Source organism: Anser brachyrhynchus (assembly GCF_964034855.1).
Source record: "Anser brachyrhynchus genome assembly, chromosome: 2".
Classification (NCBI taxonomy): domain Eukaryota; kingdom Metazoa; phylum Chordata; class Aves; order Anseriformes; family Anatidae; genus Anser; species Anser brachyrhynchus.
Window position 1 is genome coordinate 134,606,457 of NC_137695.1, and position 23,579 is coordinate 134,630,035.

Here is a 23,579-nt window from a genome sequence, read left to right on the forward strand (position 1 = left end):
CCATTTGTTACAGAGAAACACCCCAAAGAGTACTGTTCTCCAGAACTGTAAGCTTAATATTTTCTGTGCATTCTAATGACATAAAAAGAAAATAGGGCCATAGGCACTAGCTCTCTACATTTTTGATGAGATTCTGCTATTACACACTTGCTTCATCAATTATGTCTTGGCTCCAAGCCACTTTCATCCTCCACTTGATTTTCTGATCTCTAAATTGCCAGAGGACCTGAAATACAGGATTCAGCAAGCTGCATTCTGTTATTGTCCCAACAGCTAATGTCTGGCATGGCAACATGTCACTTGATTGGTAGATTGCCACCTAATAAATTAATTTAATAGATCATAGAATTTAATTGCTTAAGTCTCTCCTCTCTGTAGCATCAGATAACCTGACGAGCAACTTACATTTTTGCTGACACAGTCAGCATTTCTGATGACTTGTACATCAGTAATACCACTTTTTGGCCAAAACAGGAGGAAGTCTTTGAGGGTTCACACCTCTTCTCTATTTCTGGCTCAGCTACCTGTAGACCTTACTCAGGCTCCATTTCTTGCACATATATTCCTTACTGAGAGAAACTGCTACTAATTAATTATCAATACCAGGGAGAGAAACTATTTGTGATCTGGAATTTCAGTAGCACTCCTGCTGTTCCAACACACTGGAAAAATATTGTGAGCTCAAAGGGCACTTCTTTTTACAAAACTTTTAATCAATTCTCCTATAACATCACATTTTGATACTATAGATTCTGTGTAAACAAAACACCTTATTTCTCATTTTGAAATGAAAAAATTATCTTCTATCTTTAAGAATGGACTTCATAGCTTAGGAACCTCATGATTTGCTCCTTCTTCCCCACTTTATCATCCAGTCTCACACAAATATTGACACCTTTTTGTCACATCTTTTGGTCACTCCACCAATAACCTTAGAAGGAAGTTGCAGATACTGTATTTAATCTTTCTCCATTAATGTTTGGAGTAGATGGAAATGCAGGTGTGGCAATAATTGGCATTGTAACAGCTTCAGACAGTCCTTGAGAAACAGAAAAGGAGTCAGGTCTGGACTTAGTAAATTGGAAGGACAAGAAGTTTTTCGTGGACAGGCATAAACAAAATACTTCAGATATTGCAAGAAAACTGTGGAATATATACATATATATATATAAAGAAAATATCTTTGAATTATTTGTTAAGTTCTACATATCACATATCACAGCTGGAACTACTTTGTGATGAAGCAATACAGTAATAACCCAGCTTTCTAGAAATGGTAGTAGAGAAATATTCCAGCAGTGTTCAGACAATTTTGGTGTGTGGCAATTGCCAGAATCATTTATGGATTCTATTCTTACAATATTCCGTAATAAATGGAAGGAAGTATGTGCATTTATAACTAAAAAGAAAATGTAAAATGTTACAAGAATTTATATGAACTTATATTATGCTCACATCAAGTCTTAAGAGGAAAACATAATATTATGCATTACAAGTAATAAAAAGAAGCTTTCAAACTTTTCTTACTTTCTTTTTTTCTTCTTTTTTACTAACAACTCTCAAGAGCTATTTATCAGCTTTTAAATTATTTTTTATTATTATTATTATTTCTATCTTTCCACTGGCAGTGTTCACATCTCAAGTGTCTGATATGTTTCTAACTTTTAGTCTGGAAAGAAAAGAATGAAAACACTTCTGTATTTATGTATTACTTCATTTGATCCATCATAGCAGAAGTGCAGTTTGAAGCAATCATAAAAATTAGACTGGAGAAGCCTTACAATGAAGTACTGATTACTGTTTAAGAGTACAGCAACAACATGTCAGTCTTGCTCAGAGTTTCATCTTCTCTAATTTACCCATCTCAAATCCGTTGAAGCAAACCCTACTTTATCTCAAAGACAAAAAAAAGTGTGATCTCCCAGGACTTACATTTTGCAATGGTGTAGGATAGGCAGAAGGATTATATAGATTTAAGCAGTGAAAAAAAGATCCATTCCTTTGATTGTTGCAGGACTGGAAAGTTCATCATATTTACCAAAGTAGATACTTGAGGTGACTATGAAACTGCCCTTCTGAAGTTCAGAAGGAGTTACCTGAAGCACTCTCTGAAAAATGATGCCCAAATAGTGGTTCATATGTAGGATGCATCTGACTTCAGGTACAATTTACTTCCTCTGTTATAGAAGGACCATCTTGAAGGACAATTTGTTTACAGTGCTCCTTTGGAACCAGAAAGCAGAAGAACCATGACCAATATCAGAAGAAATAACAGATTTTTTTCCCTTCTTTGCAGTACAGGTAGAACTTGTCTACTAGAATAATGCAGGCAATTCTCACCTCTAGCAAGGCCCCTGAATATCTGCAATTTTTCCTGTAGTCTTCATATGAAGCACACTATATGGAAAAGTAGATGTAGTTTTGATCCAAGAGGAATTTTGAAACTCGCTAAAAGGAGGTAAATATCCTTTCTCACCTTAATTATTATTTTAAAAAGAACAAGAATATCTCAATCAAAACACTGGTTTGAATATACCATTTTAAACAAAATAGGTTGTGTCCAAATAAGAACCCGTAACACTCTTAGTTTGAGTTCTGCTTTTTTTTTTTTTTCTATCTGCAGTCTATCCCACAATCATCTATTCTTTACAGCTGTTGCTCAGATAGTTCATATAACCACAGTTTCCCACATGATTTACCAGAATGTCCGATGTAATTAAATGTATCTTTTATTTTTATTATTAGAAGTAAAACAAATTAAAACAATAGTGTGACAATCATTACAATGTTGTTTCCAGGAAGATGATGTTTATTAGAGCCATTTTGCAATTTCTTAACAGTCAATGCATGCTGTAGCACCACTGTTGAGCTCTCTGTATGTTCTTTGTAAAATTCTGCAGCCATGTTATAATACCTAATAACATTTAAAAAAAAATGGCCTGTTATTTTTCATATGGTCTAGACATGAAGGTTTCCAAACTTCAGTCAATCAGCCCCAACATACGTCAAAGCATGGAAGGCATCTGAAACTAAGGTAAAGTTTACCTCAGAGCTTTTGACAAGAGAATCAGGTGAACAGAGCTCTTCAGTATATGCTGTGGTTTCCAGATATTGCACCAACACTCATCCTCCACCCAGACAGACATAACTGTTTTAATGGAACTTGTGCTTGTAAATCTATGTTATCTAATGAAGAGTTCATTCAGCAGGTGAATGAAACAGGTAAGTGAACCTAGTTCAGTATTTAGAAACAAAGAAAACAGTGCAATATGGCTGCTTTAACACTGACCTGGGAGTTAGGGTGGACTTCCTTACTCCAGGGTTCAGATGCATGCATTGGCTCTGTCTGAAATCTGCTGGTATAAGATGTTGCTGGGTACATTTCCATTTGCTCACAATACTCCTTCACTGCTATGATTTGGTTTCGAGAGAAGATTTTTTGATACCATAAGCAGAAGGGAGCTGTGGCATGCTCTGACCAGTCTGGGTGGCCATGGGTTCATGACTGGAAGAGCCACTGTGAATATCTTTGCAGTCTAAACGTAAACCTATTTAACAGCCCTGAGAGACTGGAAAAACATCTTATAATTTGGTGCCCAGCTAACATTTTGGTTTATCAGAACTCTCTGCTATTAATCGATAGGTAGCCATTTTCAAATGGATGATAGTATTAATCCACTGTGTATGGATGACAACTACTTATGACCTGAGCCCTCAGCTGCAGGAAAGGAACCCGATCCAGTATTTTTTGCTCTCACAGATTATATCTCAAGTCTTTCCTTGATGTCAGGCCCCTCAGCGCACTAACAAGCTCCATAACCTCTTTCCTCCTTTCTTGTGGTTTAATTGCTCTGATGTGGTGCAGCTGTGTAGCACTGGATAAAGAGCTGTGGAAAAACCTCTTTGAGAAGGAGCTGTGAGAAGACTCCTTATGGGTTTACCCTTGGCCCAGATCAAAAGTCACATCTTAAGCTCTCTTTCCCTTGTAGAGATGCCCACTCATGATGTTTTTTGTTTTGTTTTGTTTGTTGACACCTGAGGACAAAAATAAATCTAGTTATATAACTTTATTTTCTATACTAGAATATGTACCTCCCTCACTGGCCCAATGACTAGTTTTCTTAGGGAAAGGATTGTAGCTTCAGTCCCTGGATTGTTGCTATAAAACGGGTTTTAAAATTTTAACCAGATCTTTTCATACTGGATTTATAAATTGAGTCAATCTATGTATGTCATGCTGTATCCACATTGCCTTGTGACTATAATCTCTACAGAAAATAGGCTTCCAAAACGTTCTGCCGATCTGAAATATTGATCCATCATCAAGCTTTAGAGTTCCAAGTCACATGAAAAATCATGTTCAGCATTTTTTCCCTAATCAAACATTGATACAGGAATTTCAAATGAAGACAGAAATCTTGTTTTTTTCATTTGTTTGTTTTAATTATTATTATTGTTATCATTTACTTCCTGAAGGGGAGCCAGTCTGTATTTTATTCAGCATTTTTTTACAAAAATAAGATGATTTTACTGTATATAAAAGTGAAAATAGCATTACAATGAGTACATCTGGATAATTTAAAGGATCTGTTATGGAAAGCAAAGTGACTAGTTTCTTTTTTTCTGCGTTTAAAACTGCACACATTATTTAGTTCTAAAATATTTCCAGATATCAAGGAGTTCTTTCACTTCCAGCTGTCTGTCTGAGCCCTCTTTCACTAAGCTGGTTGTTATCTAGGACATATAATAAAGCCTCAGAGATAAGGGAAAAAAAAAAAAAGTCATAAAGGCCATTCTAATGATATGGGAATACACCTTTTATTTGATGTCTTTCTCAACCAAATATAATGATCTTCCTTAATTGTAATCTTTCTAAATTACAAAGGAGTAACAACAAGGAAATAAGACATACAAAAGAACATGTGGAGTTAAAAATCCAGCTGTTGCACAGCTTCAGACATTGATATGGATGGATTATGATATTTAACTGAGAGAAGCTGCAACAGTAGGTTGAAAAAAAAATCCCATTTACAATTGAACCTTGTCATGTCTCAGGAACACAGAATAATTTGAATTCCTTTTACTGTAAAGGATGCTTAAGAGCATGTCTGTTGGAGGCCTGAAGATTACGTTTAGGGTGGATGGAAAAGATCATGGGTTGAGATAAAGACAGGGAGATCATCACTGATTACTGACAAGGGCAAAACAGATGCAACATGGGGATTTTATTTTATTTTTTTTTATTTATTAACAAATAAATAGATATGGATGGTCAGAAATAAAAACAAAAGTCAAAACAACACCTCCTTCCCACCTCTCCTTTTTATCCCAGGCTCAGCTTTATTCCTTCTCTCCCCGCTCTGTCTCTTCCATCTTCAGTGGCACAGGGGAATGGAGAAATGGGAGGTTGTGGTCAGACCATAACAGTTCGTCTCTGCTTCTCCTTCTTCCTCACACTTTTCCCTTGCTTCAGTATAGGGTCCCTCCCACAGGCTTCAGTCCCTTAGGATAAAACTGCACCACAGTGTTGTCCTTTCAAGGGCAGTAGGGGAATCTGTGCTCTGGTGCCTGGAGCACCTCATCCCCTCCTTCTCCTTGTTGTTCACAGAATTGCTTCTCACACATTTTTTCCCTTACTCATAACAAGTTTTTGCCTTTCGTAAACATGTTTTCCCAGAGGTGCCACCACCTTGGCTGTCAGGCTCAGTTGCGCCCCAGCCATTGGAGCCATCTGGAACCAGCTGTGCCATGGGGCAGCTCCATCCTCTCCTTACAATGCCCCTGCTGCCAGAACCTGGGCACTGACACACAGTAAGGAGGCCTTCCACTGAGCTCACCACAATTTTTTTTTGTGCTATTGCTGAGTTGAGAGCAGGCCCAAGCTCATTCCTCTCATTCCTCCCCCTTTTTCACTACCTTTTCTTTTCTTTTTTTTTTTTTCTTTTGCTGTTCTCTGATTTTTTATTTTTTTTTTTTTTGAGTTCTCTGTGGTAACATGCTGAAGATGAGGCACAGGCACATTTTGGGTAGGAAGTGGGACTTCAGCTATTCCTGTTAGCATCAGCTGGCTGATAAACTTATGCCACCTGACCTGGTGGCTTCTGCAGCCTTCATTTGTGTTGACAACTGAGCCAGTACCAAGAAATACTTCGAATGCAAGGGAATCTTTTGTCCCTGGCACTGAATACAAATTAACCAGCATTTAAGCTACCATTTCTCTGTTGTAGTGGATAAGTTACAGCCTGCTCAAAAAGTTTTCTGCCAGAGCCTGAAGTATTGCCTCAGTTGTTCTGCCTCTCTGTACTTTGGTCCCTATTTTTATCTAAGAGGGATATTAATGAAACTACCTGGACAGTGCCTGAATATTATTCACTTTAACACACCAGTCATGGGAAATATGCAGAAACAGTTCTTAAGCCTCTCTTAAACACCCTATTCCTTTTTACAGAAGTGCACTATGACTACATGCAAGGAATTCTACTAATATCAAGAGGAATCCTATAGTATTTTACTAGTATTTATTTACCTAGTAAAACAACTTTGTTTTGACTTCCTTGGAATCAAAGCAGAGATTAAGGAAGGTGAAACTCCATAATACCACAGAAATATGTATACAGTGCCTTTACTGAGTCTAATGACACAGCAGGGAAACTCTCAAGATCCCAAATGTTTTAATAAACTACTTCTTAGAAGGACACAGCAACTAAAAAGATTGTTCTGAGTTGTTTCACTGAGACTGAACTCTTTCAAAACCACAAGACAAAACCTGTCATCTTCTCTCATTTTCTAAAACTGGCAAAAATGTAACATTTCAGCTATGAGGTTGTTTTTCCCCCCACATCATTCCACTTTACAGAGCTGACAACCAAGATGTTTATAGTGCTATTAATATCAGACCTGCATATGCAGAGTGACTTGGGGGTTGTTTTGATTAAAATTCTGTGGAGACAAACGTGCTGAGAGCAGAAAATTAAATTGGAAATAAGACACTACATTAAATATTGAGGATAGCTAACCCTTTAGAACAATATGTGAGAGCAAGCAATGTGTTCTCCAACACTAGGAGTCTTTGGTTTAAGAATGGATTTCTTCTAAAAGGAAAATTAAAGATCAGTCATGAATTATTTGGCTTGATAATGTTCATTTACAAACAAGGAAAGAACAGTTCTTTTCACCTCAGAAATTGCTGAGGGGAAATGTATGGTCTGTGTTTTATCAGTGGTTGGTAAAAATAAGTGTTTCCTTCTCGCCTTAAGGAGATAAACCCTCACAGAATCATAGAATCTCAGAATCACAGGGTGGCTGAGGCTGGCAGGGACCTCTGGAGGACATCTGTTCACATCCCTGCCCAAGCAGGGACACCCAGACCAGGGTGTCCAGACAGCTTCTGAATGTCTCCAAGGAGACTTCTCAACCTCTCTCGGCAACCTGTGCCAGTGCTCCATCACCAACACAATGAAGTGATTTCTGATGTTTAGAAGGAACCTCGTGTGTTCCAGTTTGTGCTCATTGCCCCTCCCTTCTGAATGAAAAGTCCCACGTACCTGCAATTGAAACAGCTATAGATGATTAACCATAAATAACAACCAACTTCTTGACAATCTTAACAAGGATAGCAGGAAGGATAAATATAACTTTATCATATCATTAATTGTTATTTCTATTACTATTGCTACATATACTTCAAATCTCTATGTTGTGCTTAACACTGCAAAAACAAATATATGCTTCTCCTTGGGAGTTAACGATCCAAAAATAACCCACTCACAGAAATGTTTCTGCCAGGTGAGGGCAGAGAAACATTGGTACATGGTGGCAGAAAACTTCTCTCTGCCAGTTCTGAACTGGATCAATGAATAATAAAAAGACTTCACTCTGCCAGAATGATGGCCTGGCACATTTCATGAGAATTAAAATCACACATGGATGCTGCTAATATTTAGAAAACAGGAGATCAATGCTTTTAAAAAAAAATAATAATAAAAAACCTTTAATGTCCTTTTGTGAATGGTGTTCAGGAAGACTTCCAATGGAAAAAAAAAAAAAAAAAGTGATGATTTGAAGACTACTGTTGGGAATGTTGGTTTGTGTCAGGAACAAACTAGAAAATAATAATTTTCCCACTGTTCAACTTCTTCCTTGCTCTTTGCTACAGTGTTAAAGGATGCAGGATTTCCCCTTAGAGATTTTACTGCCTTTTCACATCCTCTATTTTCTTCTGCTTATTTTTTCACTCTATTTTTTTTCTCTGTGAATTTTCTGTGAAACTCATCTGTAGAAGACTTTTCAGAATAAGTGCAACTGTAAATATAGGGGAAATCAAGTAATATAAACAAAATGTGAATGTTTCCATAAGAAAACTTGAAATGTCACAAAAGACTAATGGTTCCGTTTAACTTGGCTCTGCGTCTGCATTTTTATCTCCTTTGACTTTCTGGCTCTATCTGGTACTGAACTTCTGCTAGAAGTAAAATATATATATGTGGATAGCAATTATTATAGATCAGGGAGGATTTTAAAGTGTGCACATTAAAATATTGAAAACATATGATATAACATGTCTCTAAGTATTTGCTTTTATTCAACAAGTCCTTGCAAGGCACAAAGAAATTTTGGTGCCACATTTTTTTTTCCTTGTAATAAAGAAGACAGGAAAAAAAATCCCATCATAATATATCCTAAAAGTATATATATATTTTTCAACAAATGAACATTTGCTTAAGGAATTATTATTCCCTTGCTTTTACCCTTCATCAAACACAGTTACATAATTACATTGTGCAACAAAGGCATAAAAATACTACCAGTTTCATGTAATAGGGTTTTATATCTCTCTTTCACCAGCATAAGACAAAAATATGCAGCCTTTGTTTTCATTATAGATACCCAAATAGGGGTTTTAATAATGGTACTGAGTGAATTGATGAATTATTAGATCACATTTTTCCTTCTTTGTCCTTGATACCACTGCCAGAATAAGTCAACAGGATTTCAATATTCAAAAAGCAGGGTAAGAATTGAAAATTGAACAGCTTTTGTCAGTTCAATTATTCATCTATTCACTATAAAGAATGGAACAAGATTTAAACAAGTGTTTTTTCCCTTAGATTAAATTTTAAATGGAATGAAAGTGGGCTCCTTAAAGACCCATTATAGCATAACAATGCCTTAGAAACAAGGGTGTACTGGTTTGCGACATATTGAGTGTGACATATTTAGATGTATAGTAAATATACTGTGTTCCTAGCAGTCTTGCTTGAGATGATTGCCCCTTTAGTATGAATTTGTCTTGGTTTTTGAGGTTAAGTTCAGGGAGATGAGATAGTAAATTCTGTACCCTTGTAAAGAGGTTTTGCAGTGATTTTGTGAGGAGCTGAAAAACAATGTACAGAATCCATGGTCAGGAGAGAGGCAGTATGAATTTGAATGATCCATGACCCAAAAAGACATGATGGGGAGATTTTCAAAAGAATGTAAAATTGTATATGAAGGTGCTCAAGGAGCTGTGGAGGGATTCAAGGAAGCACTGGAATGACCCTTAAGCATAAGCAAGGAAGAAATGGCATTACTACCTGCTTCTCTGCCTGAAATTAGTTCAGAAAGTGCTCCAGTTTGCTCATAAAAACCTCTATCCTGAGCTTCCAGCGCCCTTTATGAAAAGTGAGAAGTATAGTCAGATCAGACTGAAATGCAATGCTGTCTCTACATCCCCAAGCAAAAGAAAATGATCAGCTGTAAAGAAATCAAATCCAAAACTCTCTCTCCTCCACAGATACAAGCCTTAAGCATATTTTTATCTTTCACAAAGTGTGGGCATTTCAGCACGTCCTGCAGACCAGGAAATATTAGGAAGTAATTTGCTCATAATGGAAGTGAATCCAAATCAAACCACTTGAGTAAAATGACTTTGTAGAGGTGGGGTGGGGGAGAGAATTTGCCTTTATCTAGAAAATAACAAGAAGTGGAGCCTTAATTTGTGCTACTTCTCCTCATGCTGCTCAAATTTGCAGTTCAAAAGGGGTGGCGCTGCATCCCACACTCTGCCTCTCTCACAATCTGTTCGTGCAAGGACTGTCCATCTGCTACTTTTAAGCAGACTTCCAGTTGCTTATGTGTTTGTTCACAGATGTAGGTAGGAGGTTTGACTGCAGGTTTCTAAAACTTGAATCCAAGATTATGAGACACATTTGCAAACATACTTGCATAGAGCAGAGTCTTATCTATGTGCTGGGAAATGCTCTATTGTTTGACTTGCAAATGAGTTCCATTTAAACTGAAACACGGTGGTGATACTTATGCATATAAAATTAAATTTGCACAATATCATTTCAATTTAGTCAAGAACTGTAAAATATACAGTGAATGAAAACATTACAGACATTATCCATAAAATCATATACAAAATAGAATTTATTTCAGAAAAGAAAACTATGCAAAGAGAGTTTGCTTCAAATAAAACTATTAAAAAAAAAAAAAAAAAGGAAAGTGCAGCACCTGAAAATAACAGGTCATCTACAAGTAAATCAATGGGTGTATTTTTAACAATGTACCAAATATGCCTCTTCTAAAGAAAATTACTGATTACTGCAATGGTTTGATTGTACCTGAAAGTCCTCTCTAATTCTCGCAGTATATCCTCAGTAATCTCCCTTTCCTCTGAAAGCAAGTTCTTGATATTGGAAAGTATTCATGGAATACAACAGAGACGGCACAGAAAAAAAAATGCACCAACACATGACCATCTTGTTTTGGCAGGAAGATACTTTGTAGGAAGATGTTACTATGACATTTAACAAAATATAAAGTGGGACTTTTTCTGTACTCTACCAGTTGCAATAGATCATTACATTATAGTCCACAAACAAGATCTGAGTTCACTTGCATAAGAGAAACTTTGTGGGACAAGGCTACTGCTGTTATGTTTTTGTTTGTTTGTTTATTTGTTTGTTTTTAATGTTCATTATTTGATACTCTCTATGAACATAATTTGGTTTGGAAAAATTATTTGATTGGTGAATCGTAAGTGATATATGGATAATTCCAGTTTTATCCTAAACATATGTTTCAATATGTGTTTAAGTAAAAATTCCTCATTATAATTCCTTATAATGAAAGAACAGGTTCTCAGTTCTCCATGCATTTTTTCATCACATCCACAGTGATTCAACTGCTGAGCTACAGAACAGGTCCAACCTGTCCCACATCCCTAGAGCACAGTTATGTTCCCAGATGCCATTCTACAAAATAATGTAAACAAAGCTAAGAAAGAGGTTTGTATCATTTGCCTCTGAATATGGCCTACCCAGCAACTCCCAAAACCTGCACCCAGAACACAGAACAGGACAAGGTGGACCACCACGGTCGGTGCATTGTAAATATATATTAGACAATAAATTGTATCTTTAATTATCATCTTATATGATTCCTGGTAATGCTGATTCTTATTTGTTTCTTCAACTTTTTACTGACATAATTTTCTTGATATGAGTGAAGTTAAGCTAGGATTTAGTTGCCAACCTTGCTATGTACTGAGCACACCTGAGAAGTGCAGGATCCATCCCATATGCAGAAGAAAGGAGGTTCCGAACACTACCAAGATTTCTGTATAGCTAAATGCTGTTTTCCATGCCTTTGGGAAGATCCTGGAAGTCTGGCTACTGACATTTCTTTTATGTTACCACAGATCTTACTTTGGCTACAAAAGGCTGCTGAGTATCACTTCCAGGCTGCTGAGTATCTGTGTTAGAAACAGTAGAAACAGACAGGTGTTGTAATCCATTTTTGTAGTTTTCTTAAGTTCACAAAACTTGCCCATTCTTACAAACCATTACATACACTTAAATGTGCATACTAAACTAAAAGAAGAAAAGCCAAAGAAATTATGCATTTCAGAAAAATAAATAAATAAATGAATGAAGCTTGTACTTTGCATGCCACCAATAAAATACTACTCATTAAAGTAGACTGATGCAATTGCATTGGACTGCCTATATTTTTGAATATAGATTTAGAAGTGAATTTATCACCCTTCAAGTGATATGTAGCCTCATCAGAGTATTGTTCACCTTCCACTCTTGAGCACAGCATAACATTATTAAAAAGGCTGAGATTCACCTAGATGTACTTCTGTGGACTCTGCTGGAATTGGGTTAGGAATGAATGTACACCAAAGACTTTGCAAGCTCCTCAAAAGGAGAATGAACAGCTTTCTGGATTTGTATTGTCATCACTGCTGCTGTTATTAAGGATGATAATCTGGATTTTAGTAATAGGCTGTAGACATCCAATTAACTGTGTATGTGGTAACACTGAATTACCAGCCTGAAATTTCTTCTTTGCATGACACCAAAGAACGGATACTGCAGATCCTACTTAAAAGTTATCCAAATAAAATGGACAACTACCTTTGTTTGTCTGTCTGTTTGTTTGTTTGTTTGTTTTAGAAACTTAGTGAACAAGTCTGAAGAGCAGGTATGGCAAACCTGAGCAATGACAGCATCCAAAATAAAGAGCTAAGTCACCCATATGCTATCATTTAGGAGGCTTAGAGTCCAGTGATCAAATATGTTATGGTGGTGTTTTGTCCTGAGGATTGGTATGATACAGTAAAGTTATTTTAGGGATGAAGAAAAAGAAGTAGGATAGTACTGTATATCAGTGACTGTGGTTCAAAAGCTTAAGGCAGACTAGAAGTGAGAGACTGGCAGAAGGATAGATGGAAAAACAGGTTAGACCCTGTTTCTAGGAGGACTTCAGAGTAAATTTAACTGCAGTTTCTCTCTTGTGCTTCTGTTTGGCAGTAAATGTAGATATCCAACAGACAAACATATGTTCAGCTCCTCAGTTGTCCTGTAGAGACATACATATAATTTTACAGAGGCTGCACTATAATCAGATCAGGTCACCACCACTTGTTAGTTCACAATCAAATATTACGATCTATTTTGGGGACATTCACAACATACTTTAAGTAGAATTCCTCCTTCCTTTCTTCTTGTGCTCTCCTCCTCCTCTTCCTCATTCCTGTCTACATCATTGTGTCATATATGTTGGGATATATTTGTTTGTACTGGATTTTAGACATCTGGATCAAGAAGACAATATACCTATGTAATAGGTCCTTACATGTTCACAAAGGCCAATGAAAGAAATTGTGCTACTTCAGTGTTTCTATGCTTTTTGTGTGTGTCAAATTACACAGAGATTTTCTTTCTGAGATCTCTTTCTAATCGATTTAGTTTCACAAGTACACAACAAAAGTGTATTGTCTTCAGCTAATTGGTAGAAGATGATTCCAAATACATTCATGACTTATACTGTTGCATGTTATCAATTTAATTTTACTTGTACATGGTTTCAAAGACCTTAATTTGCGTTTACAAGAAAATGTGCCACAGAGCAGAGCAGCTACAGAAATAAAAATGACATTCTTCAAGCAACAAAAAGCTTCAGTAAAATCAACATGCCTGAATTAAAGTCAGCAGAATAATTACATGTTTTCTTTCAGAAGTTAGGCTCCCTTCTAAAACTCGGTTGCAAGTGTAGAACTGATTTGTACTGGTGAAGTCAAAACATGAGTATATATGAATCATTTTTTAACCTGCAGATGAATGGTTACGGGTACAGCCCTAGAGGCACTAACTGTGCTTGAGCAATGGGCAATTCCTCCCCACTCTCAACAGACCCTTTGCAAAAAATGTTGAAGATTTTTCTGACTTCCATATAGCTATCACATACCATAGAACATGCCTGTTATTACTGTAAACCAAAAAATAAAACTGGTAGGAGGAAAATAATATTCAGAATCTTAATGATTTCATAAATAGTTTTGCTATTGACCAACTGAAAACACAGTCAGCATTTTTCAGGGAACATTGAATGTGAGTTGGGTAGGAACAAAACACCTCTCACACACAAACACACAAAATCCTACTTAACATGCAGCTAGGATGTTCACTGTAGAGGAGAACAGCTGTGTAGACCAGCTACTGTGCAGTAAATTCCCAGCCTGGCACTGTAACTTGCCTGTATAAATAATCCCCCAAAACATTCAGGCAGGTCAATGAAATGCTTATTTTATTGCGATTAACGTGAATTACAGCTGTTTACTATTGCTGCAAGATAGTCTAAATGGAAAAAGCAAACGTTAACAGCATTAAAGGACTATCCCACTATGAAATATGTCTCTGCAAAAATGATATTTGAAGTTCAATGTCTGTCATGTTTTCTATGTTCTTGGATCAAATATGTTTGGCTTCAGAAATTAAAAAGTTTATTCCATCTGCCAGTCCTGCATATTCAACTTGAAATTTGTAAGTGAGGCTGCATATTCAACTTGAAATTTGTAAGCGAGGATGCCACTTTCTGGTTCCAACATCACTCATGGTAAAGATTTCACAAAATAAATTCTCCTTAGATTTATGTTGATGACATGTGAATCACAGTACTGCCTCTCTGTGTATGTTCTCCTACATGAAAAGCAATAAAAAGGGTAGAGAAAGAACAATGTATTAGTGTTGTTTAAGTAACCAGACTTATGGTTTCTAGTATCTAGCAAAAGCTAAATATTTGTCAGTGATAACCACTTTTTAATATGAAAGTTGCTTATTTCTTAGCCTGTATAAATTACTATGACAATTTCAACTGATCTGTGTCAACATTAAACTATGGGCCATACCTGTATACAATCTGCTGCAACGAAAAATTCAGCATCCATTTCATCTGAGTTCACTGGTAGGTGTTTTCTCAAAGTACAGCAATACAACTTATCAAATCGTAGAATCATTCTATGGTGTGAGTTGAAAGGGACCTTTAAAGATCATCTAGTCCGATAACCCTAACATAAGAAGGGACATATTCACTTGTCTTCAGACAATTAATATCAGGGCTAAATGTTGCACTGTCTTGCATAAAAGATTATATCATTTATAGTTGGTTTTGAAAATTAGAGAAATTAGCCTCTTTGAAAAATAATATTCCTCTTTTTTTGTTTTTTTTAAGGAAAAACTGTGACTCACAGTAGGGAAGGAGCAAAAAGGTTGATGAAGAACAGGATATGATTCAGATAGAAATGAGAAGACAAAACCGACAGAAAAAAAAAAAAAGTAAAAAAGTACTTTTCACATCTAACTAAGGCTTCAAGAAGTCATACTTTTTATGTCATGGCCAGACTGAAAGTCAGGTTATAGTAGTGTCTACATTGTAATAAGTACAAGTATGTAAAAGCAGCATTTACAGCGGTAACACCAGCTTTACGTTTTAACTGAACGATATTTATATGCTGACATAACCATTACTTTTTTTCCTGTGCATACTCGAGAAGAAGTACTGATAACATCAGAATAAGACAGGCTGTATGAGCAGATTATGAAACAAAGTAATTCTAAAACATGCTGCCAGTTCACATTAGGTGTGAAAGATGATGCCCTCTACTGACTTACTACTGACTGACAGGCAGAGAGGCTATCAGGCCTACTAAATTACAGGAGTTATAGATGGATTTTTTATAAAAACTTTCATGTTGGGCTGCCAATAACATGTTACACTTGACAGGGGAGTGGAAGGGTTGGAAACTGTATGTCTGCACACAGGAAGTGTGAATTTATTCTTTTTTTAATTATTATTATTATTATTTTTTAACAAGAATCCCTTCGGAGGGAGATGGGCAGAAATTAAACCAAAGAGGACAGCAAATCCCACTTTATTAGCATGTCTAGAAAAATACCACAGGATATTTTTTCAAATAAAAAATAAAGCAATTCAAAACTGATCTTCATTGTGCACCTGTCTTTTGCTGTACAGGCATTTTGCAAATATTCTAAGTGATGTGATTTTATCTCAAAGTCCTAAAAAAAAAAAAAAAAAGGGAATTTTAATTGTTTTTTGAAGCATTCATTGGAAGTGAATTTGAAATGTCTGAAACTATGTAATCAAAATAAAAATCTGAGACTGTTATAGTCCTGCATCTTAAAAACAAGATAATGCATGGGCTGCATGCATGCAACTTAGTTAAAGATGCCAAGCTCTGTTTGGATTTGAATATCAAATATTTTTAAGTGCTACAATCTGCAGCTGAGGGACAATTTGAAGATATCATTTGCTGAGTCACTTACAATAAATAGTATTTCAGAAAAGCATAAATAGCTTGCAGACATTTTAGGAAAAGAAAATTCATATAATCGGAAATAATTAAGAATTACAATTTGATTTGAATCACTAAATCAGAACTGCTAATCACTGATAATATAAAGTCTCCATTGTTTGCAGCTAAGAGAATTTTGAAACTAGGACTTAGGTGACTGCAGACAAGTAAGAGTCCAGTTCCTTGCCTTTTGGAATACAGTTTGTTAGCTATTGTCTGAAACAGACTATTATAATCTAAAAATCATACAGAATTTGGAAATGAGAGGGGATATGTTACGGGCTTTGCTAGTTTCTAATCACTTTGATCTAAGTTTGTTAGGGAACATTGCTGGTTAATACTACTAAGTTCAAGCTTTTGTTTTGTTTTGTTTTGTTTTAAAAAATATCATATATTTATGAAGTGCATTTGGAAAGGGATAGTGAAAAAGATATTTGTATTTCTGTACCAACCTTCTCATCTTTTCAGCCTTTGATGTTGCTGTAGGAGTTGTGTCAGTTCACAAGTGAGAAGGGACAGATTATAGGCTCCTTATTGTCATATTTGTTCTGTTACTCTTACGCAGATTTCAGTCAAAAGTTCAGTTGCTGAAATTATCACTATTTTAATTAAAAATGAATATTTAATTTATTTATTCCATTATATTTAAGTGATTACTGATTTAAGGATATGTATGATTTATACTTAAACGTTATCATTCATTTGTCATATATTTCTCTGATGTGATAGAGCAAAACAAAGAAAAAATAGAAGTGATGAGATAATAATTAAATTTATAGAATTGGCTATTAAATGTTAAAACAGTTTTCTTACCTGACATATTTTATGGTAATTAGATGTATTTATTAGCATTTGAAATGTAGGAGAATACACAGGTAGTGTTTGATAGACAGCTATTCCAGTCTAAAAAACATTAATGTAAAATGAAATATTTGACTATAAATTGTACATTTATAAAATGACTTTCATTTCCAAATGTTAAAGAAGAAATAAAATTAAAAAAAAAAATAAATCACAGAACTGGGTGTAAAGATTATTTCTGCAAATTTTAGTTAGTTGTGTGAAACCTACTTCCTTGCCATTTGAAGGAAACAGTGGGTTTTGTAGTTATTTTCATTTATTTGTTTGTTAATAAAAATTGTCAAATACCTTGGCCTATTTATTCAATAGAAATTGTGAGATTTTGTAGATAACATTAAGAAGTCTGTATTGGTGCTTTTAACTATGACAAGTTCTTAATGGTAAATTATGGAGTTTAAATACAGAATAGGAGCTGCTGATAGGGAGGAAGAATTACATCTGATCTACTCAGCCTTCTGACACTTCACATTCTTCACTTCATTCTTATAACAAGGAACTTGTAACCAATACAAGACTGCAAAGCTCTTACCAGACCAACTGTTTTTAAATAACACTAAAAATCCACAAAAGAAAATATTTGTTCTTTATTTCTTGTCTCTGGTATTTTCATAGATATTTTATCTGAGTAAGACTAGAAATAATAATTTTAAAGGCAGCTATGTGAGGTTAGCGCTCAGTTGATTTTTAAAAGCTTGGGGTACTTTGAAAAATTAAGTCTCTTTATTCTTTGGTAGAGCCTGACAGATGCTGAGTCCAAGAGAGCTGCAGGGTTTGGAGGCAGGAAGACACTTGCTCTACGTTGCTCAAAATCCACCTAGTACCACAAAGGTCATCTACACAAGTTTCGTTTCTATCGTCCAGTATTCACGAGGATTCTGGCAACTTAGAGACTAAAAAATATATATCATAATTTCTTCCACAGGCCTTGGTGATTGACAGACTAAAATTCAGAGATTGTCCTGCTACTGTTGAGTGAAAGCAAACCTGTCACCCTATATACCCACGTTAGTCTTTCTGTCATGATTGCTCCAACTTTACTAACAAATGCCTTGTGAAGGTGGTGGAAAGCTGCACTGAATAAGCGGCAAACATGAGCAGACAGATGTTTTAAGAAGTAAGTTTCTAAAGTGTTTTTGAATGTCCTCCTTAGAAGGGATCTCAGGATCACAATCACCGTCATGGCAAAATTGGGATAAACAGGGATAGTTGTAATCTCACATTCTGTTGTAAGCTTGCAATCAGATCAAGTTGTGCTTGTGTGTAACAAAACTGTTACAGAAGAACTTTCTGCAGATTCTGTTTCCCAAGGGAAATTTTCTCATGACATCTACTCCCCTAGTGGCTGAAGTGATGGAGGCAGGAAATGGTAGGGTCCCACCTGCAGCCCAGCAAGGGTGTCTGCCCTTGCACAGCAGAGCACAACACGAGGAAAGGATTCACAGCAGCAGGTTGGCAGCAAACTGTGTGGGGGCAGCTGGCTGCATACGGCGAAAGGAAGGAAAATCAGGCCTGAAAATGCTTTAGAGGCACAGATGGACTTTGACTAACACAGTCAAGTATGTGGAACTGAGGCCATGGAGTAGCAATCAAGGACACAGTAGTTTCTTTCTTTTGTTTTGTTTCTGGTCAGATTCTCAGCCTGAAAACTTGGCAAAGTTTTTCCTGTGAATAATGGCAAGTGAAAAAGAAATCTATTATGCTGAGTTATTTCTAACAGTTGAGCTAGACAGCTCTGACTCATTCTGTTCTCATATGTACTGTGCATACACCCACTGTATATTGGCTGAGCACAGCTATAACCTTGCAATCATTACAGTCATGTCTTTAATCCATTTTTATTATGCTTACTGCCTTGGTATTGAAATACCAAAAGAACTTAATATGAACTATTAAACAGCAACTTTAGTATGAATTAAACACACTCTACCCTTTAATCACATATAGCAGATCAGACTATGGCTATTTTCTGTGAGTGTGTACACTGACTCTTCACCTCTCAGTGCTTTTTCCCTCCATCTTCAGGGACTGGTTATGAGTACTGTTTCAAGTAATATTTTGTAGTATAAAATATAACTTTAGACCTGTACAGATGTGACTTTCTGTATTCAATATTACTAGTTATGGGTAAGCCTCCTTTTTTTGGTATCTTTTAATGCTGCATAAATGTAGGGTCAAATCCTTAATCTTAATGAAGTAAATAGTGAAAGTGTGTTTTCCTGGAAGAGATTTAGATGTAAACTTCAGATTTTAACTGACATAATACATAACGGGTGATTTTAGAACAGTCTGTTAATATGCTCACAGAACTATATATATATCCTTTTATACACAGATCATATAAAAATATTTTATACCCTTGTATATGTTATATATATGTATGTGTATAAATACATATATAAATGTATACACTTGTATGCATGGTTATCCTGTACTCTGTCCTAAAAAGGACACTTTATAGGTCCTCAGATATTTAATCTAATAGACTGGGAATCCAACCATCTATTCATCAGAAGTATTAAAATACATATGAGTAGAATGATTTGATGGATTTTAAGATATGTTATTTGTCAGTCTTGAGAATTTAAGTGGTCTGTTTATAATTTGGTTTTCAGTAAGGAAAGTCTGTTCAAACATCTGGTAAGGGTATAAGTGAACTTTCCTCTCTTACATCATTCCATCCGTGAAGTACTTGGAAGGACTATATTATGTGACCTCAGATTATACAACAATTACACTTACTAGGTTCAGTGTTTCAACCTCCATTGTAAGATTTCACCAACAGTACTGTTTTGGTGCTATTGCTAGGGAATAAAAATTATCTGAAATTTGAAAGGGATTGAATTTGTTTCAGATGGCCTTTTGGACTTGTATCTTAGGAATTAAGTGGTGTTTTACTTCTAAATAAATTTTAATGGTCCAAATGTTCTCTTGTCATAAACCAGATTCTACTAACTTCACTCAAGCCAAAAAATCCTTTACTCTACAAGCAACTCAGGTGACCTAAGCAAGATCTTCAGGCAGTTGAACTCAAATTCACTGGTACAAAAACCAAACGTTTTTATGTAACTTGTAGATGGATAACTGATGATGAAAAGTCCCTGTATCTCCTAATCTTCCCCTGCAATCCAGCTTGTCCATTGAATCCTTTATCCATCGCTCTGGAAAACATCATCATCCTGGCTTTCTTGAGGCCTGCAATCTATACAACATCTCCAGTTCCACATGGCCAGGTTGTATCTATTTCTCACATAAGAATCTTTTTCTGCATAACTAATCTAGCAGACTGTCCCATTCTTTCCTAAACAATAAACTTTCCCAAAGATTCTACTTATCTTGTATTCAAATGACAAAAATATCTTTTTTTATTCATCGTCCCTCATAATACATTGTTTTACTGATTTTTCCAGAATGCTGTTTGAATTGGGTTTATGTGGCAAGGCTTTAGCAGCGATGTAGTGGGAGGGGGGGTTGAGAGGAGGGGTCGTCTAGGGTGGCCTCTGTGAGAGAAGCCCAGCAGCTGCCCCATGTCAGATCAGCGCCAGCTCCAGCCGGCTCCAAAAGGGACCCACTGCTGCTCAGACCTGAGCCAGTGAGCAACGCTGGTTGGGCCTGGGCCTCTAGGACAGAAGATTTAAGAAACGGGAAAAAAAAGAAAAAAGAAAAAAAAAACTGTTGCACAACAGCAGATGGGAGAGAGGAATAAGAAGCAGCCCTGTAGACCCCAAGGTCAGTTCCAAAGTAGGGCAGAAGGTTCTCCAAGTGCTCCAGTTTGTATTCTCTCACTCCAGCACAACAAAGCACAGATAAGGAAAGTTAAGACAACATGAAAGAAATCACAGAATAATAGAATATCCTGAGTTGGAAGGGAACCATAAGGATCATCAAGTCCAACTCCTGGCACTGCACAGGTCTGCCCAAAACTTTAGACCATGCGACTAAGTGCACAGTCCAATCACTTCTTAAATTCAGACAGGCTTGGTGCAGTGACTACGTCCCTGGGGAGCCTGTTCCAGTGTACGACCACCCTCTCGGTGAAGAACTTCTTCCTGATGTCCAGCCTAAACTTCCCCTGCCTCAGCTTCACACCGTTCCCATGGGTCCTGTCACTGGTGATAACAGAGAATAGGTCTCCTGCCTCTTCACTCCCCCTCGCGAGGAAGTTGTAGACTGTGATGAGGTTCCCCCCTCAGCCTCCTCTTCTCCAGGCTGAACAGGCCCAGTGACCTCAGCCACTCCCCATATGTCTTCCCCTCTAGGCCCTTCACCATCTCCGTTGCCCTCCTCTGGACACTCTCCAACAGTTTAATGTCCTTTTTGTACTGTGGTGCCCAGAACTGCACACAGTACTCGAGGTGAGGCCGCACCAGCGCAGAGTAGAGCGGGACAATCACTTCCCTCGACCGACTAGCAATGCCGTGCTTGATGCACCCCAGGATATGGTTGGCCCTCCTGGCTGCCAGGGCACACTGCTGGCTCATATTCAACTTGCTGTCAACCACAACCCCCAGATCCTTCTCTGCAGGGCTGCTCTCCAGCGTCTCATCGCCCAGTCTGTACGTATAGCCAGGGTTAAGGCAATTGTCTGATTCAACAATTTCTCATCCTGTAATGGCATGTCTAGTATCAATAGCAGAGGTTTTTTAGGCAGCATAAGAAATGATGAGAGGAAGCAAAAGACCTGAATCAGGGATGGATGTTGTGGTGGTTTTACTCAGCTGGGCAGCTGAGCACAACCACAACCACTCTCACTCCCCCTCCTCAAAGGGAAAGGGGAGAAAATACAATGAAAAGGACACAAGGTTTGAGATAAGGACAAGATCACTTAATAATTAAAGTCACGGGCAAAACAGACTCAGCATAGCAAGTTTAACAAAATGTATTGCATATTACTAACAAGCTAGAGAAGTGAGAAACAAAGGAAAGAAATTAAAAACACCTTCCCCCCATCCACCCTCTTCCACCTCCTCCCCCCGAGCAGTGCAGCAGAACAGGGAATGTGGGCTGCGGTCAGTCCCTGACGCTTCGTCTCTGCTGCTCCTTCATGGTCACTCTCTGCCCCTGCTCCACGTGGGGTCCCTCCCACGGGATGCCGTCCTTCCCGAACTGAGCCTGCGGGGGCTGCCCACAGGCAGCAGCTCTTCAAGAACTGCTCCCACACGGCTCCGTACCACGGGGTCCATCCCCCAGGAGCAAACTGCTCCAGCACGGGTCCCCCACGGGCGGCAGCTCCCCCCAGACCCCCTGCTCCTGCGTGGGCTCCTCTCCACGGGCTGCAGCTCCGGCCCGGGGCCTGCTCCTGCGGGGGCTCTCCATGGGCCGCAGCCTCCTCCAGGCCACATCCACCTGCTCCACCGGGGGCTCCTCCACGGGCTGCAGCGTGGAGATCTGCTCCGTGTGGGACCCGTGGGCTGCAGGGGGACAGCCTGCTCCACCAGGGGCCTCTCCACAGGCCGCAGGGGAACTTCTGCTGCGTGCCTGGAGCACCTCCTGCCCTCCTTCTGCACTGATCTTGGGGTCTGCAGGGCTGCTTCTAACTCCTCACTCTCCCAGCTGTTGTTGCACAGGAGTTTTTTTTCCCCTTCCTTAAATCTGCTCTCACAGAGGCACAGACAACATCACTTGTTGGCTCAGCTCTGGCCAGCAGCTGGTCCCTTTGGAGCCGGCTGAAACTGGCCCATATCTAACATGGGGCAGCTTCTGGATTCTTCTCACAGAATCCACACCTGCAGCCCCCTGCTACTAAAACCTTGCCACGTAAACCCACTGCAGATGTTCTTCAAGGAAATTTTCAAACAAAACAAAATGAGCAAACAGGAGTTGGAAGAAAAAGGAATTTAACTGGAGAGAAGTAGAAAGGAGAAGATCACAACCGTAAACGAATTTGAGATGACTCAGACTGAAGGGGAGAGAATTTAACTGAAAGAAAAAAAAAATATGTGAAGAAAAAAAGATGAATCAAAAAGGGAAGGGAAGGGAAGGGAAGGGAAGGGAAGGGAAGGGAAGGGAAGGGAAGGGAAGGGAAGGGAAGGGAAGGGAAGGGAAGGGAAGGGAAGGGAAGGGAAGGGAAGGGAAGGGAAGGGAAGGGAAGGGAAGGGAACGGAAGGGAAGGGAAGGGAAGGGAAGGGAAGGGAAGGGAAGGGAAGGGAAGGGAAGGGAAGGGAAGGGAAGGGAAGGGAAGGGAAGGGAAGGGAAGGGAAGGGAAGGGAAGGGAAGGGGAGGAAAAAGTCTTCCTTTCCATCTTTTTTTTTTTTTTTCTTTAACAAGCAAACAATCAAACCCCTTGTTTCTGTTGGACATTTATGTCCTATGTTTCTTTCTAATGGAAACAAAAGTAGAATCACCACTCTGGACAGACTTTCAGAAAGTGTTGATGTTTTAAAACAAACATATACATTTTAAACATAATGAGAATATCTACTGATTTTATTGGTACACATTTGGGAAGTTCTATGGATTCTTTTTGTTTTAAAGTTGTTTTTTGTTTGTTTGTTTGTTTGTTTGTTTTCAAATCTCAACATATTTACTATATCCAAGGAGAACCTTTTTGTAGTCAAAACATTTCTGTCTTTTCTTAGCC

The 23,579-nt window shown here is 37.8% G+C and overlaps 1 long non-coding RNA gene across 1 annotated transcript; it reads right to left on the reverse strand.

The window, feature by feature from the left end:
* Positions 1-386: 386 nt before the first annotated feature.
* Positions 387-4,273, reverse strand: LOC308191199. The gene is made up of 3 exons (XR_013947797.1): positions 3,290-4,273; positions 2,341-2,397; positions 387-2,223 (listed from the first exon to the last, which is right to left on the reverse strand). It is a non-coding gene; the product is annotated as an uncharacterized lncRNA (long non-coding RNA).
* Positions 4,274-23,579: the final 19,306 nt, after the last annotated feature.